Raw genomic sequence first — 18167 nt, 5'->3', positions numbered from 1 at the left:
CGTGTCAGAACAATATGAATTTAACAAAAGCCTCGCACAAGCCTTTCCGAGCCTGCTGTACTGCAGTACATCCCTAAGTACCAACGTTTTGTGGTATATCTTTAAATGAAATCCGATAACTGAATTTTAACTTATTGATTGATTGTTAAAAATTATTTCGGTGCGTCACAGAGTCTTATGACATATGAGGGAACAAACATATATTTATATTAACCGCCATGTGCTTTGCCTAACATGCTAGTAAAAAAACATTAAACAAGGAAAGAACATACGTTTGTACTTATCTTAAAAGTCCTCAATACTACGTGAAGTAAGCAGTATAGTTACGAACACGTCAGTACTCAACAATAACGCGTAAGTCACACACTGTTGAGAAAAGTTCTCAATGGCCGAAAGGAAAGAATCCACTCATTTCGCCGTCCGTTAGCTTATGTTAGCGCGGTTGACAAAAGCGCTGCTTAAAGTTAGGTGTCTCACTGATGAACCGAGAGAGAGCGCTAGTATCTCCACAATTTTTTTTCCCTAAAAAAACTCGCAGTTCTAATACGATGTTATTAACGAAAGAAAGTTATGTACTACGTAGGATTATTTATTATCTTAATCGTATCTGAGAATTGATTGTTTGAATAAGTGTGCCTTATTCCCACACCACAAACAAATCAATCCATGGTATAAAGTCTACTGTGCTTCAAGTATCTACAAGTATCTACAATTGGATCCAGAAGTGTGTAGACATACGACAATATTGATTTTTCTTATTTTTAAAATGCAATTTCTTATGTAATTTTTCACAAGCATAGCCAGCTGGTTAAAAGATTTTTTGGTGGAGGCCCTTCACAGCTTCCTATTGGTGGGGGCTCCGGGGCAATTGCCCCAGTTAGTTGCCCATAGGTTAATCCGGCCCTGAGCGCACCACTACATATATGGTGAATTCTAAAACAAAATTATGTGGTTCCACTCGGTGGTTGGTGAAACTGGCCAGTGATAGACTAGCTCCCCCACCAGTGAGAACTCTATACCCTTATTTACACTGTATTGTTTGTTCTGCTTTTTTCTGCCGTGTGGCCAGTGTAGAAGCTAGACCGAGACCTGATCCAATGTGACTTGGGCTCGGAAGTTGATGGCAAATCATATTTCCCTGAGCCTTGAAAACTTGAAACTTGATATCTGATACTTTCCCTTCAGTTAGAACCAGAACACATTTTGCATTTTTCGCCTTTTTTGGCTTCTATGTCATTTTCCAGTACTTTTTGTCGTTTTTATTACATTTTTCTCCTCCCTTCTTGTTTCGTGAATTTTGAATGCATTTGCTAGAATAACTTACATATTTAACTTTTCTGATATGGTGCTTTTAACAAGTTCACCCTTAATCGCGTTACCCCCACACCCCCTATACGCCTTCATGGCGTGGTGCTATGCACAGGGGAACACTTTACCTTTTATTTTTTTTTACCCTTAATCGCAAATACAGTCAATGAAAAAGTGTAATATTATTTTAACTAAAATGTTTGGCAATGCATGAAATAATTTATTGTGGTAAATTTATTTTTCCTCCAGCAAACAAAGTAGGGGAGACCGGAGCACATTGTCACAAGGGGCACGTTGTCACAGTAGCAATTCTGAGAAAAGCCTAAACGTCAGCAAGCTGGTGCTGCTCTCTCTTTTACCTACTACATATCACTTCCAACTGTACTCGTTTAGAGGTGTGCGGGAAACACGTGGCCGAGTCAGTTGAGCTTTGTCTGTTTTCAGTGCTTCAGTATAAATTTTTTGAGTCCTGGAATTTTCCTACTGTGTGTTCGTGAAAGCGTGAGCGGTAAGTATCTTCATGTGTTATGTAGGTTAGAAATAGAGCTTCATAATGTGCTACTCTGAATGCGCTTAATCGTATTGCTTGGTACAGATATTTTTAAAAAAGAGGAACTACGACGCGTGGGGCAAGTTGTCACAAATAAGACGGGGCATGTCGTCACTGTGACCCACTGTGTGTTAGTCATGATACAAGTGGTGTATTTCTCTTTTAATAAGTGGTTCTGTTGCTTCGCAGATGGTGAGAACATACAAGAGAAAGACAGAGGAATGCCCCGCCCATGGGAGACCTACTGGCTGCAGCAAGAGTCGTGAAAAGAAACGACAACCCCGTATCAATACGTAAAGCTGCCAAAGAATTTCATGTCCACTACAGAACATTGGCGAGACTTTGTGCACATGTTGCAGATAGTGAACTACAGTCCGGGCAATGCTAATTCACATTGAATTACTCAACATGTAACAGAGTACTTGCGGAACATGAGGAAGACTTACTAGTATCATACCTAAAACAAGCTTCGGACATATATATAGGAATATTTTTGCAATTTATTAACTCTAAAATCACAAGAAAGTTGAATGCCACTGGCAAATTTCGTGTGTTGGAAGTGTGGCCCTATTTTTTGCAAATGTTCTTACTGAAACAGTTTTCTGTAACCTTTAGGTTTGTAGTTTTGATTCATTAGCTACTCTGTAAGCTAGTGTTGTTTTCATGAAGTTCTGGTTTACCTACAAAGATTGATGTAACGATATATGTATCTTTTTGGATGAAGAAAATATACAGGCCCACCTACTTTATTTCCTGTTTAACTAGAATAATTTACCTTTTAACTTAATTAGCTTTTAAGTCTCTTTTACATTCTAAGTAGTTAGTGCTAGTAACATTGCCAGTCTTTTTCTAGGAGTTGCATTAATAATATATATCTATTTAATGAAACTGCCCTTAAATAGCATGTGACAACTTGCCCCAGATATTGTGACAACTTACCCCGCTTATGGGGTACATTGTCACAACTGTAGTGATCATAAAGAAGAGTTAATAAGTCCAGTTCAGGATGAGCTACATTGTACAGAGGAACATATGTTGTGCACAAGATAACTAAGTATTTGCATGTAAAAAAATATAATTTTCGGCCTTACGTGAGAGCCACAAAAAAATAAAATGTGAAAATTGTGACAAAGTGCCCCGGTCTCCCCTACATTGTGTTAAGCCTACTTTGAGGTTCCCTTGGTGATCTCTCTTATCGCAATAACCTGTGGTTTTGTTGTAAAGTAAAATTAGTCGCAATATTTAAAATATAATCTGATGTACGTGAAATACAACCGTATTTTCAGATGCTGGAAGGTTAACCATGAAGGAAGATGAATGACTTCTATAGAAAAACCTTACGGTGTATTTTGAAGCAGAAATAAAGAAAACTACATTCCTTTGTTTCAGTGCTTTTAAACCACCAAATAACTGGTTTTATCCAATTATTCAACTTCTTTCTTGTAATTTACTTAAAAATTAAGCTTTTATTATCAGGGCGAAAATAAATTTTGTAATTTTACAAAATGTTTAGGTCACTTATAAAGAATTTTAAGTTCATTTTGACACTTCTTAGCTCATCAACTACCGAACTCTAAATGTTTGATTTCGATTTTGAATTTAAAATTCTGGGTGCGTCAGCACTTAGGCTATCTTGCACCCGTCACTTTATACGGGGTCCAGTCCCTTACCTGAACTAAAATGTAATTAAATAACATACCCGAGTGGTCCAAAAGTCCCGGAAAGGTCACATATCGTGAGAAATACACATCGAATCGGAAAACGAAAAAATACGTGTTGAATAAGTGAAAGAAAGCTATGTAATGATATCACTAGAGCCCGGAAGTTTGGCAAAATTCCTCTTTTTATCTACTGCATATATTGATAAATATTTTCCGGATATACGTTTCTTATGTTGTTTCCAATGTTTTGGAAGCCTTTTCATTTTGCCTATTTGGGACCCCACTGCCTATTTTTAATTATAATGCCTTTTTTTTTGCCTTTTTCAATGAAATTTGACATTTTTTTTAAAAAAAATGTGTATATAAATTATTTTTCTCCCAAAAAATGTTGTTGGCATTTATTTTTCTTCCGTTTATTATGTGAATAATTTTCGCCTTATTTAAGTAATATTGAACTCACGCATGTTTCAACATTGCTGAAGGAGAAAAGTGCGAGAAAAAAGTATTTCATGCTGAGTCAGGATATTGCCTTTCGGTTAACATTTCTTGTGCATGATTGACTGCTGAAGTGGACAGGTTGATTTCGAACACAAAGAAGATATTTCTGAAATCTCCCTCTCAAACCCGAAAATTTCAGGAAGTTGCGATTGAGCTTAGTTTACCTCCACAACCAGTGTTGACGAGATGGGCAGCTATATATTATGCTAACAACCTTCAAAAAATCAGCGAGGTGATTGATGCTCTTCCAGAAAATGAAGCGGCTTCAATTCGTGAAAGATCATTTTCTATTATGAAAAACATTCTCTCTGACAGACGACTAGTTATGTGCAATCAAGACGGAAAAAATGAAATGCTCTTCCCAATTTAGATTTTAACATTTTGCCAGAAATTATAGATAAAAGTAAGCGACTTCTAGATGTGCCTTTTTTCGTTTTATTTTGCCTTTTTTTCATTTTAGTGCCTATTTACCACATTATAAATGCCTTTTTGCCTGCCTATTTTAACGAAAATAAATGCCTGAACTTTCGGGCTCTAGATATCACACTTGATTCCACACTCCCGCCCCCTGGGGGGAAACAGTGAAATTTTAAACGGAAACCCCCATTTTGTATTGTAGAATCTGAAAGAGGACTTCATTGAGAGTCCAACGAGCTATCAACTATTCTCCTAGCTCAATTAGGAACGGAGATATGGCGATTTTAAATTTTCTGAGAGAGAGAGAGAGAGAGAGGGAGAGAGAGGGAAAAAAGGAAAACAAGGGGGTAGGGGGTCTACCATATACTCTATTGAAAGGTCTTGACGTGCAGATTCCGAATCTGCAATCGCTTTCACTCTAGCTCAACTAGAGTGAATTTTTGGGGGTTTTATGATTTTTTTCCCCTTCCTTCCCGAAAATTTAAAATCGCCATATCTCCGTTCCTAATTGAGCCAGGAGGATGGTTGATAGCTCGTTGGACTCTGAATGAAGTCCTCTTTCCGATTCTACAATACAAAATGGTGGTTTCCATTTAAAATTTCACAGTTGCCCCCCCCCCCCCAGGGGGCGGGGGTGGGGAATCAAGTGTAATATCATTGAATAGCTTTCTTTCACTTATTAAACACGTATTTTTTCGTTTTCCGATTTGATGTGTATTTCTGACGATATGTGACCGTTCCGGGACTTTTGGACCACCCGGTATATGTAATGTTGGAAGACAAATATTCTTACTTGGGTTAAAAGCTGAGGCTGTAAACGGACACTCAGCACACAAAGCCAAAACACAGGACAACGCACAGAATTATACTGGCTAGGGCCAGTCGCCAGAGCCTCGTTTGTCTGCAAAATGCAGTCCAGGGTGTACTACGCGGAAGGTCAATCCTTACACCCCGAACCCTAAATGTGACCATACACTTAGTGTCACTGTCCATGTGGGCGTATAAATTAAACCATGTTAAACAAATAAACAATGCACGACAAGAAGTGCAACAGTACAAGAATCTTGAAACCTACGGAAATGACTGCATGGCAGTAGTTAACAAGCATTCACTTCCACCGCTCATATCATTTATGATTAAACCGTATGAGTAAGAGTGATCCTATCCACGCGTGTAATACCGTGGCGTTCTTTGTTTTCAAAGAGGCATTTCTCTGTTACGCCTTGTTTACTTGTTTAATTGTCTGTCGAAAGCAACATCGCACCTATCGGTATGCAAACAAGGGACATTAACTGAAACAAACAATGCTAAAGGGAAGATTTCACGCCGTAATTACCGTGAAATTTTATTACCAGAGGAATTCAGTAAATTGATTACAAAAGGCCATAAAAAATTACTGAAACCGATATTTCTCGCCACCAAAGTTACAGGTTTCGATTGATTGATGGATTTAGTTTATTTTTCTTCGCCTTTCTGCCACTTTTGGTCAATCGTGTAGATGAAGATGAGTCATAAGAGACCGGATTTTAAAGGGAAGTCCTTTTTTTTCTTTCAAAACGGATCATGGAATAAACAACAAAAGTGTTGATAATTATCTTCCACCAACAAGATTACATGGTTTTGACTTCCCCTTTTCAGCCCACATTCCCTTCTTCCCCCTTTTTTTAAAAAATTTCTGGTCCCTTTATTGACTAGTTTTTCAGCCTACACTCACTTTTCCCCCCTTTTTTGTCACTTTATTGACAAGATATCAAATATTTTGTACGACTGTTTTTTCCCTGAACAAAACATTCAACAATTGTCTATTTTGTGCAGTTTAGAGGGAAGAAAGCAAGCGCCTTCTAGAGTCGAATTACTTTCAGAACATCGTCAGCGGACTGCGAGTCTGTCTAGCGAGCCTAGTGGGCGTGTAGAACCTGAGCAAGGGGCTTAGCGATAGGTTCTGGGTTGAGATGACGTCAGCGGCTCGCTTCGTTAATTGGCTGCTTCGAGAGTTGTGACTCGTTCCGAAGCTTCAAATGCATAACAGCCAAAGATGTTACGGAAAAAAATCTACCTTTACCTTATATCCATGAGTGTTGGAGTACGTTGCAGCGATTGTTGAAACAATGCGATCTGGACTTACGCAGCAACAAACTCATTGTAAGCGGCACGCCTGTGGGGTTGAAAGTGTACTTATCTACTAGATTTAGACTTTTATTGTGAAGTTTTTTGGAATAGTTTTAACTTAACTCTGTGACAGTGACGACAGTATTGAGTGTCTGTGAAATGGCGAAGACAGGTACAAGTGGCAGCAAGCTATGGAATGCGGTAAGCTGTCTCAAGGAAGATTTAATCGAAACGGATGGTAAGATTATTCGCTGTACTTTACCTTCAAAAGATGGAAATGAAAAAAGGACAACAGTTTACTTTTGCACTCCACTAAAAATATTATTTTAAATGAAAGCCCAATATATACCATTCATATATAAAAAGGATACCTTAATACGAAATTTAATTTATCCCTTTTTATATATGAATGGTAATGCGCTTTCATTTAAAATAGTATTTTAGTGAAGTGCAAAAAAAAAAACTATACTCCTTTCCCCCTTTTTTGTCCTTTTTAGAGGAAATATTCTCCCTTTAAAATCCGGTCTCTAGGCATGTGATGAAATTGAAGTGACACTCCCAAAACATCCATGCCCATGCCGAGATTCGAACCAGAAATCCCTGGTGTCGTAGTGCGCTGTGCTAACCACTACGACACGGAGGTGGACTAATTGGGTTTAAGTCCTGACCGGGGCATTAATGTTATTCGTGAGTGTCCATCATTTTCGTAATATTTTTAATTTCTGTGAAGGTTCGAATTATGAAAAATATATTATTTAAGACAAAGAGAGAAGACAATTGACCTTTGAATATTCTTGAAGGGGAAATGTAACAGATTTCTTTTTCTTTTTGGTGTTACGGGTAGGACATTACAAAAGCAAATCAAAAAGGGAAAAACGAACAATCTGTAAAATACCATCTACTTTCTCACTTAATTGTGTATAATACTTGATTTTTTGTCCACGTAACAATAATAGATTGTTGACTCGCAAGATAGAATGTTACATCATTTTCATTTAATTTTAAAGATTGAGATTCTGTGACAGTCAGATTTACCGTCATTATTATTATTATCATTATTATTCATGTATGTAGCGGTAAAAAGACGTGTTGATTCAAAGTGTTGAGTGTTTTAATTTGTAAGATTACATATTTGATTTTTGCCAAGCCGACGGGAGGAACGAGACGTTCGCGTGTGTTAAGGGCGAGCACCTGAAGGGTCACGCTATGCGTCTAAAGCTTAGGAAATTCGACCGTAATGACAAACATTTAAATATCTCGGTTTCCAATGGTCAGATTCATGTGAAACTTATACCAGCGCAGCGGCATGTGTGCAAGGACGGATGTGTGGAGTTTCGTCACGATCAAGCGACAATTACGGACGCCAGATCAAATCGGTTCTAATTGATCAGTTTGTGGACAGCGATTGCAATTGAGCTATGGGCGACAGCCAGGCGGAAGCTTAATCCGCACAAGTAAACTTCGGACACGGTCCGTCCTAGTTTGGAGACAATAGAGCGTGGTGGAATAACCTCTCCGGAAGCGTCACTCCAACGTGCGCCTAGCGTCCTTTTTCAAAATCCAAATAAAACGAAGGACATGGTTTTTCGATACACAGTCTTACCGCGATCCTTGTAGCGAGAGCAGCTCCGTGCTACCTCTCCATATACAGTTTTGCCGCGATTCTTGGAACGAGAGCACCTTCGTGCTACCTTTCGTGTACAGTGGACTTTGTTGTGTTGTGCGAACACCAGTGTGTGTGATAGGCAGTAAGTCTACACGAGTGCGCCTACCTCAACCGCTGGGGGAAGTTGAAGCGAAACCGTGTTTCCGTGATTACCTTACGCCATTCATAATTTTTGAGAAACGAGGAACACCGGAAACTATGGCGGGCTAGAGGAAGAAGAGAGATGGGGGCGTTACGTCGATTCGCCCGATGTCAGAAGAAACTACGCCGATGATGCCTATCCGCCGCCATGGAGAGAGAGAGAACGTCGAACGCCGCCCTATTGATACGCCGACGATGCCTACCATCCGCCACGTTGACGCCCCGACGACGCCTACCATCCGCCACGTTGACGCCCCGACGACGCCTACCATCCGCCACGTTGACGCCCCGACGACGCCTACCATCCGCCACGTTGACGCCCCGACGACGCCGACGACGCCTACCATCCGCCACGTTGACGCCCCGACGACGCCTACCAGCCGCGACAGAGAGATGTTGACGCCCCGACGACGCCGACGACGCCTACAACGACCGCTCAGATGCGACGTCCGAACCGCGCCATACCACGGAGATCCACCGATCCCGAGAGGAAGAGGAGCCGGGGAACTAGGTGATTGAACCCTTTTTGCATCTTCATCGTCGCGACCAAGGAAACCTTTCGCGTAGATACTATGTGTTTTCAATCGCCCATAAAGACGCCAGGATGCACCCCGGAAGCTGAGAGATGGTAAAGTATTCATCTGTGTGAACCTTAACACGTGACGGCCCGATTGATTTAGAGAACGCCCTTGAAATTCGTCGACATTTTGAAAACGCCCACTCAACTCGAACTTCATACCAAACTCCCGTCGCGCTTGTCATTTGTAATCTATTCGTCTCAGGTCAATTTTTCGTATTCCTTGTGATATTTCTTTTATGATCTTAAATTCATTGTTGTTTGTGCTCCTTTGTAGTTGTTTAAAGTGCGTACTATTAGAGTAAAGCGCCGCCCGCTTAATTGCATATTCTACTTGAGGTTTGTTCATTTTTATGTGTCAGCGCTGTGTCGCTGCTAGCTACGTCAGGTCGCATATGTGATTGTTTGTTAAAGTATTTGCCTGGTAATGTGAATTGCTCGTCGCGGCGAAGTGTTTAAGTCCCGCCTGCTACAGAGTATATGTTTGCGCCACTCAACGGAGGTTACTTGTTATGTTTGGAACCACGTGAGGTCTTGTAAAAGGAAAACGTCCGCCCACGTGAATGTAATTGCCGTTGAGACGCCTTTGTTTATACTGGTCAAGTAATGTATGGTCACCGCGCCGAACTTAAGTAAGGGCTGGCTAGGATTTAAGTAGCACTGGAGCAAAATCACAAATGACCTGATTAGACAAAAAGTAAGATAAAATTAATTGAGAATGCAATAATTAGGGCTTGTCATAAAACCTGTACATGTCATGTATAATTTCTTGTGTCGATGACCCCATAAGGATTGAATCTGAGAGAGAATGTGAGAGTGCAAGTGTGGGGACCTGTAATAATTCCATTTTTTGTTGGTTATGAATAGAATATACTTTTTATTTTCATGTTAATTTTGGGCTATATCATTTTCGTATGCATGTCGCTACCCGTGATTTTCAGGTATGCATCTAGCCGCTTCCCGGCTACAGGTAAAGAGGTGGTAATTTGAAAGTACATATGTCTTTGTTTTTATTCGATATGGCTTATTACTATGCACTGTTGGTCACCGGTTCCTACACACGAACTTAACCTGGACCGTAACGCTATTTCGCTTGTCCGAGGGAGATTTTGCCGCCTCTATCTAGGTAGTGGTAGCATTTGTTTTCCCGGGCAAGGGAGGGCGTAACATACAATTCAAGAGTACATAACATGAAATACCCCATACACACACACACACTATATATATATATATATATATATATATATATATATATATATTACATACACAGGGGATGGACAAAAATATGGAAACACCTGCAGAAATGCACATTACCTTTATTAATATCGAGTAGGGCAACCTTTGGCATGCAGAACTGCCTGCAGTCGACGTGGAATGGACATGTCGCGTATGGTTGTCAAAGGGATGTTGTACCATTCTTCCTCCAAAGCATTTGCAAGTTGTTGTACAGACTATGGTGGTGGGTAGCGGGCTCGCAACTTGATCTCCAAAACCGACCACAGGGGCTCAATAATATTCAGGTCTGGCGATTGTGGAGGCCATGGCAGATGTGACACTTCATCTTCGTGCTCATCAAACCAGTCCTGGATGATGTGAGCTGTATGAACAGGGGTTCTGTCATCTTGAAACACGGCATCACCATCTGGGAACAAAGTTTGCACCATGGGATGCAGCTGGTCACTCAAAATGGTTACGTAGTCCCTGGCAGTGGCATGTCCATGCAGGGTGATGATCGGTCCGGCAGAATACCAGGAGATGGCTGCCCAAATCATCACTGAACCACCGCCATGCTTCACTCTCGGTAACAGACAGTCTGTGTCGTACGCTTGTGCTGGCGTTCTCCACACGTACACTCGGCCAGCAGTTGGAAACAATATAAATGATGACTCATCCGACCAGATTACAGTCTTCCACTGCTCCATTATCCAGTTTTATGGGCGTTGCACCACTGTCTCCGTCTAGCAGAATGGTCAACAGTCACGAGTGGTTTGGAAATTGCAGATCTGCCATGAATACCCTGCTTGTACAGTTAGTTATCTTCTGACTGTTTTGACGCTACTAAGGTTTGTAAGCACTGTATTCAGCTCAGCAGTGACTTTTAGAGCCGTGGTGATATTCTGCTTGGTCACAATCCTACCCAATGTGCGTCTGTCTCTGTCACGCAACACACACTTGCATCCACGCTGGTGCTTCGCTGATGCGGTTTTTCCGGAAGTCTCGTAGGCAGTGATGATCTTCGAGACTGTGCCTCTTGATACACCAAACATTTCTGCTATTTTCGTCACGAAAGCTCCCACCATACGCGCACCCACAATTTGCCCTCTTTGAAACTGTCAGCTCAGACATGATTCACGATAACCTGCACGGACCGGTCGCTGAACTGTAACTGGCCCATCTGTTAGGTTGGCCAGGGTGTATACCTCGCAGGAAGTGCCAGTGACCACAGCGCCACCTACCATTCAGACTCAAATCGTGTTTGAAATGGCTACCTGTTTTATACCAGGTGTTTCCGTATTTTTGTCCATCCCCTGTATATATATATATATATATATATATATATATATATATATATCCCTTAACAGGAAGAATGATTTTTTATTACATAATTGGATGTATGTGTCTGACAGACACGGAACGCCGAAACTTTGGTTTCCTTGGCAAAGTATTACATAGAGTTATTCTTATAATCTAATATTATAAAATTTATTTCAAAATACATACACAACGCAAGTGCTACGTAAGAAAAAATAACTATTAATGAGAAAAACTTTTCTTTTTTTATGAAAATGAAATTTTCACACACTTGAAATGAAATACATTTTTTTTGTGAACAAAAGTTTTCTTGAAAGTACTGAGTAACTTTGAAAATTACGTGCTCCTGTCAACCAAACGCATCACGCACACTTTCCTGGAACATTCGAGACATACTGGTTTGTCACATTTGACGCACTTATATGCTGTGTTCCTATTCTTCTGATAAGGACAAAGGCTACATTTCCTTTTGCATTCCATTTTGTCACTTTTTTCTAAATGTTGCTCGTCATCATTGTACAGCGTTTTCTTCCCCAGAACATCCTCGATTGTTTTCTTCAGCTCACTCCTCAAATTATGAACCTTCAACCTCCTTTCAAGATGAGGTTCATGGCTAGTTCTTTCACAAATCTGTATCTGGAAACACTTGGGATGTTTATAAAACATAAGTACAGAATGCAGCTATTTACTGTACTTATATTTACTAACGTGAAAAATATTGCTAAAGGCCATCATTTACATTTTCTATTAGAAGAATAATTGGCCCACTTTTGATCCAGCGCATCCACACCCCCTTTAGTGCTATTATAAAACGCAATAATTTCTGGTTTCCCTGTCTCTTCATCCAATTCTTTCATGTGATGCATACTGGATACTAAAATTACAGCTTTCTTTTTTGGGGGGACAAATGACAATAGCGTGACGTTTTCTTTAAAGCCATAAAGACAAGACTCAACTTCTCTGTTACCAGAAGGAAAAGAATTCCTGGGGGATTTCTGGTTTATTTTTTCTAACAGTTCCCACATATGTTAGTCCTCGGTTTTCAAGTTCTTTCACTAGTTCTAAAGAGCAAAACAATTTGTCAGCAGTTACGTTTCGGTTACTGTTCACTATCGGTTGCACTAAGCGAACAACTGATTGTGTTGGAATACTAAGCTTCTTCTCCTCATTGCTTAGTCCTACTCCATCAGATCCTTTACCACAATAAATGTAGGCATTGTAGAAATACGACATGAGGGCATCTCCTAGACAAAGAACTTTAATACCATATTTAGCTGGTTTCTTGGGCATGTAAACCTTGAAGCTGCATTTACCACGAAATGGTACAAGCATTTCATCGATGCAAACATTTTCTCCTAAAGAAAATATTTTTGGCAATTATGCGTGAATTTGGAGATGTCTGAAATGGCTGCAACTTTGTTGGTCTCCTTCCGTGTTTCTCTCGTTTCAGGGTCGTCAAATCGGAGGCACAGTAATAAAATTTGGAAACGCTTCACTGACATAGCTGATCTAAATATGGGTCTACCCATAGAATCAGTAGAAAAGAGGGAAACCATATCCTCATGTCTAGACTTACAAAATGATGTAAGCATAAAAAGAGCTAAAATGCCTTTATTTCACACTTATCAGTTGGTCTGTAATTGCTCTTTTGATGCTCTTGGACTTTAATTCTTGTTTTCTCTAATTTTACATTTGTCCACAACACAATATGATCAATAATGTCGTCATCAAAAATTAGAGACCAAATATCTTCCATTTGAGGATTTTCACCTAAATTTCTAACAATCTTTGTCACGCCTGGAATTATATTTTGACGAGGAACATGTCTAGTCTTTGTTGGTTCTTTAGATTCCCAAGAATATCCTTTCTTACCTAGAAAGAAAGCCGGAACGTCTTTCTCTTTATTTGACCTGCAACTTACTGACGAAATACTAGATTCAAAATTACGACAATCTTCATCATCAGTGGAGGAACCATATGTCTCAGGAAAGAACGTGTGGTCCACATCAGAATCATCTTCAGAAAATAGATCTTCCATCTCCTCTTCTAGCCCGTCTTCTTCCTCCACTTCTTCCCACATTTTTAAAACCTTGGCGCAAAAATTGGGTTCACCCACTTTCGTTACATCGCGTAGTTTTCTTTTCCTAGATGTAGAAGGTCCTTCCTCCATTATAAGTAAGTTCTAATCATCAACATCAAGAAAACTACACTACTGGAAGTATGTGTCCACGGGACACGCAAAAAAACTTACGTTATTGGAAGTATGTGCCTCTGAGACACGGTAGGTTCCAAAAAGCTCTTATCAGCTAACACACAAGCGCGACCGACAACAATGAATCACACCACCAAAGTAAGAAAAAAAAATTATGAAGATATTGAGGAGCTAGCTTCACAGAAACATACAGGGTTGCCAGCACAACGAAAAGAAAAACCATGCGTGTCTGTCAGACACATACTTCCAGTAAAGGGATATATATATATATATATTGACGCGTTCACTGGTTTCAATTACTTAAACTACGGGATCGTTACTGTGACCTTGAATCGTTCCACAATATATATATTATACACACACACACACGTGTGTGTGCATGTGTAATGCATTTGCACAGGGTGGGATAAAATACGACCCCCCCCAAAGAAATGAAATGGGGGGAAAGCGAATTTTATCCCACCCTCTGTGTGTGTGTACTTTATCCAAATTTATTTCCACCCCAAAACGCATCATCCCCTGGTTATGTGGATACTTCACTGTTCACTTACGCACATTTAAAGCTTTTAAGCACTGCCCAGAACATCATTCATTTGCTCCTGGGGTGCGTCGTCGACGCTGGGGACTTCACACTTTTTATCCCTCGACTGACGTCACTTGAGCGTGAAGGCGCCGCAGTGCATGAAGGAAATAACGCAACAACAAAGATGTCGCACTCCTTTCTTACAATGTTTTAAATCACGAAGGAAATTTTTGACTCGACAAGAACCGCGCGGCTGATACCATCTCGCATAACCTTCGCGGTTTTCCCTTTACTGATAAAAGGAAGCGAGCTTTCCTCGACGGACGAAGGCCACTGCAAATTCATCATCGACCATGTTCGGTGGCAAGAGAAGTGTGAACGTGCTCGTGCCCTTTTCTTCTGGTTGACAACGCATAACACCGACCGAAACTGGAGGTCACTGTTGCCAACCTGGAAGGTTTGGCGCCAGATTGTCGGCAGGGAGTCTCGCAGCCACTATGACAACAATGTTAACTCATACTTGATTGAGGGATTGATTTAAGACCCGTAACCAGGGGAGGGGCCATGGGGGCCATTGTCCTCCTCGAGCCATCACATTTTTAAATGTGAACCCTATAAAATGCTACCAAAATAACCGACGATTTTTCAAACTAGTAACAATTTCAATTTTGTCCTTGCAGAAATTAATGTTTTTCTCGTGTAAAGAGGCAGTCTCCAGACGCCTGCAGTCTTGGGTAGTTTTATAATCATTGATGCAAGGCTACCAGCAGTGGCGGCGAATGGAGGGGCATAGGGGGCAACTATTTCCACTTTTGCTCCTGCACTGTGGCCTGCCTCTTAATGCTAAACTTTGTCTACCCAGATCCTGTGAAGGCACATAATGGTTCGGATCCTACTTTAAACTGTATGTCCAGTCCCAATAAGTCTATCTGTGCATAAAAGTGGACTTAAAACAAACTTGTGTACTACAGTTTTAGCCGCTACTGGCTATCAGGTGAAAATATCTCTCTCCATTTCTTTTGTTGGTTAAACATAGCCCGCTACGATCTTTCGTAGTGGGCTATGGGTTTCACATTCAGAATTCCTTATAGTAATAATAATTGCTAAAGCGTGTAATTTAGATAAATAATATATTTGTAAATTGAACACAGAATTATCGTGTTATTCAATGGTTCTGGTATAAGAAAATAAAGGAAATTTGAAAACATTTTTAATTTGCGAAACTCGGAACAATCCTAATACTTCTGACTAGTATCGGCGATTGGGTGCCAAAACTGGGGAAGGGGAGGGGGCAAGGACAGTTGTTTTCTCTTGGTAGACAAGCATTAAGAGGTCATAGTATGGTGGCAAAAAAGTCGTAACTGCCCCAAGTTCCCCCAAAATAGCCACCACTCTGTAGGGGTGTGTGTGTGTGTGTGTATCTCTGGCCCCTCACTAAAAAATCCTGATTTGGTTTATTTTACTTCACATTTGATTGATTTTCATATTATGGGCACTTCAGCATATAAGCTAGGCTATATTGGCCCGTCACACAATACGGGGATATACCTCTTAACTAAAACAATATTGACAGACCTCTAACAAAAAAATATATATAGTTAACAACTTCCCTATTCAATTTTTAAAACTAATTCATTCATTCATTCATTGCTCAAGACGATCCAAAACTATACTGTTTGAAGACTAAAATACCGTTATCTAGTAAAAGCTGAGGCTGTAAAGGGGCACTCAGCAGACAGAATGACAACACAGCCGTGCGGAGATTATACGCCTGAGCCTCGTTGGTTGGTTGATTCAGTGTTTTTAAGTCCACTTTATGCACAGTAAGGCTAACCGGGACTGGACCTGCAGTTTAAAGTGGAATCCGAACCACCATGTGCCTCCACCGGGTATCGAACCCGGGACCCCTTGATTACTATGCGACGACGCTACCACTGCGCCATCGGGGAGGCCACCAGAGCCTCGTTGGCCTGCAATATTTACACCCCAGAATGAAATTTATGAAGGGATACTCACAAATACGACCAATTTCCAGAAATTAAAAATTTCCCATCCCGAAAATTACCTTATCTTGACGGCGAATGACGAATTATTTCAGTCACGAACATCGGGATTATTAAAAATTAACTTCCAAATCCCGTCCCGACCAAAAATTTTCCGTCCCGCACGTCTTAATCTACACACACAAATATTATATATGATATGGGCAATGATAATGTTATTAACTATAAAATACAATTAGTAAATATTAAAAACATTAAATACACAACGAAATTAATTTGTTACTTTTAAATATATAACATATTTTTCAAAAAATAGCAAACTAATTCCTTTACTAACTGGTTAAAGATGATAAAATACAAAATAGTTGAAATTGTTTTATTATGTATAAGCTTTTGTTTAGTTTTTGATCTATATTATAGTAAATCAAATAGAATTTATAATTTTATTTGACTTGCATTCTTGTTTTAGTGTTCTTGTGTCCATATTGCTATTGGTGTAGATATGATAATGAAATAATTATATCTTGACAAACAAAGAGAAAGCAGTCAACACTCACAAAAGCATTATTTTCTACGTTTTCGATATTATCCCTATTAAAGTACACAAGTCAAAACTAATTGCTTATATTTTGTTATAATAAAAACTCTTCCCCCGGGGAAATTTTTGGTGGGAGAATTTTTGAGGCCAAGATTGCTGATGGGGGGATTCCCCCTGCCCCCACAGGATTTCGCACCCTGCCTGGCAGTCAACATGATTCTAATGTTTCTGGTGAAAACGTTCTCTTGTTATCTTGTTGAACATGGCAATTAATTGCTGTAACTTGCATAGAAAACCATATTATTTGTAATGAAATATCGCTACAATTTCACCATTCAATTAAAATTTTCCAAGATATCTCGGGGGGAGGGGGTAAGTGCTCCCTTTGCGTACGCCCTTGCCTATGACTGTAATTATATAAAAAGTAATAAAAAATTAGCACAGCAGAATAAACCCAATCCATGTTAAGTTCCAAAGATATCCTTGAACGAAAGGAAAGGAACGTTAGCAAAATTTGATATAAACACTAATTACACGGAAGTTATCGCACCGTTAAAACTAATTTATAACTCGTGGAAGAAAACGAAACCAAAAGCTTGTTAACATTCAGTAACCATTGCAACGCACGAAGAGTCTGCTCATAATGCGGTTCTGACATGTTCGACTGAACATTTTTCCTTTTCAAATTGCTTCAAAGCAGGCGATACCATTAAGTACACGCCCATGAGGATTCTAATTGCTCTTCATGGAGTGTAAAGCTACACATTTGTTTCGCAGGGGTAACTTCATTTTGGGCTTATCATTCAAAGATAAGGCGAGACAAGTCTTGATTAGGAAAACTCCTTTCTTTGCTTCCTGAAGGTTAAATATGACACGGGTGCGATTACATGGTGGAGTTTACACCCGGAGTTTAAAGTGGATTTTACATCGTTGAAATGCACTCCTTGTATTAAGTACGGGCGATGCCATCAACACCACACTCCGATTGGCTTCCCCATGAGGCAGAAAGGTATGTTTTGGAGGGGGGGGGTACGATAAAGTCCATCTCTGGATCTCTACCAGTATACATTCCTTACATCTATATGCAAACCCACAATGTTAGGGAATGACTGGGCCACTTAGAAATAAATGGGGGAAGAGGGTTCGAACCCGTAGGCCATGCAGACCGGTCCGTGACCTTTCGCCGCTCACACACTCGTTCCACAAGTGTAGGAAGTGATGGGCGGCTTTGCTTGGACACTGGTGCCTGCATATATGTTCTCAGCGTATAACCAGTTACGGACGATTTACGTACTGGACTAATGTAAGGGTCCGTGAGCTGCCTGCTGAAATCGCAAGCCTAGCAGCTATCCAGTAGCGCAGAAGTTAGGATTATTCAAGTTTTGGCAAATTTTGCTTTTAATCACTTTAATAAACCATTTAGTCGCGTGTA

The 18167-nt window shown here is 40.2% G+C and overlaps 1 protein-coding gene across 2 annotated transcripts in view; it reads right to left on the bottom strand.

Annotated features, from left to right (window-relative positions):
• Positions 1–18167, bottom strand: part of Src64B (Tyrosine-protein kinase Src64B) — a 151354-nt gene that overhangs the window by 111894 nt on the left and 21293 nt on the right. The window lies entirely within an intron of this gene.

The sequence above is a fragment of the Lepisma saccharinum genome, chromosome 22, assembly GCF_977018435.1.
Source record: "Lepisma saccharinum chromosome 22, izLepSacc3.1, whole genome shotgun sequence".
NCBI lineage: Eukaryota > Metazoa > Arthropoda > Insecta > Zygentoma > Lepismatidae > Lepisma > Lepisma saccharinum.
This window is presented reverse-complemented; position numbering and strand designations above follow the sequence as displayed.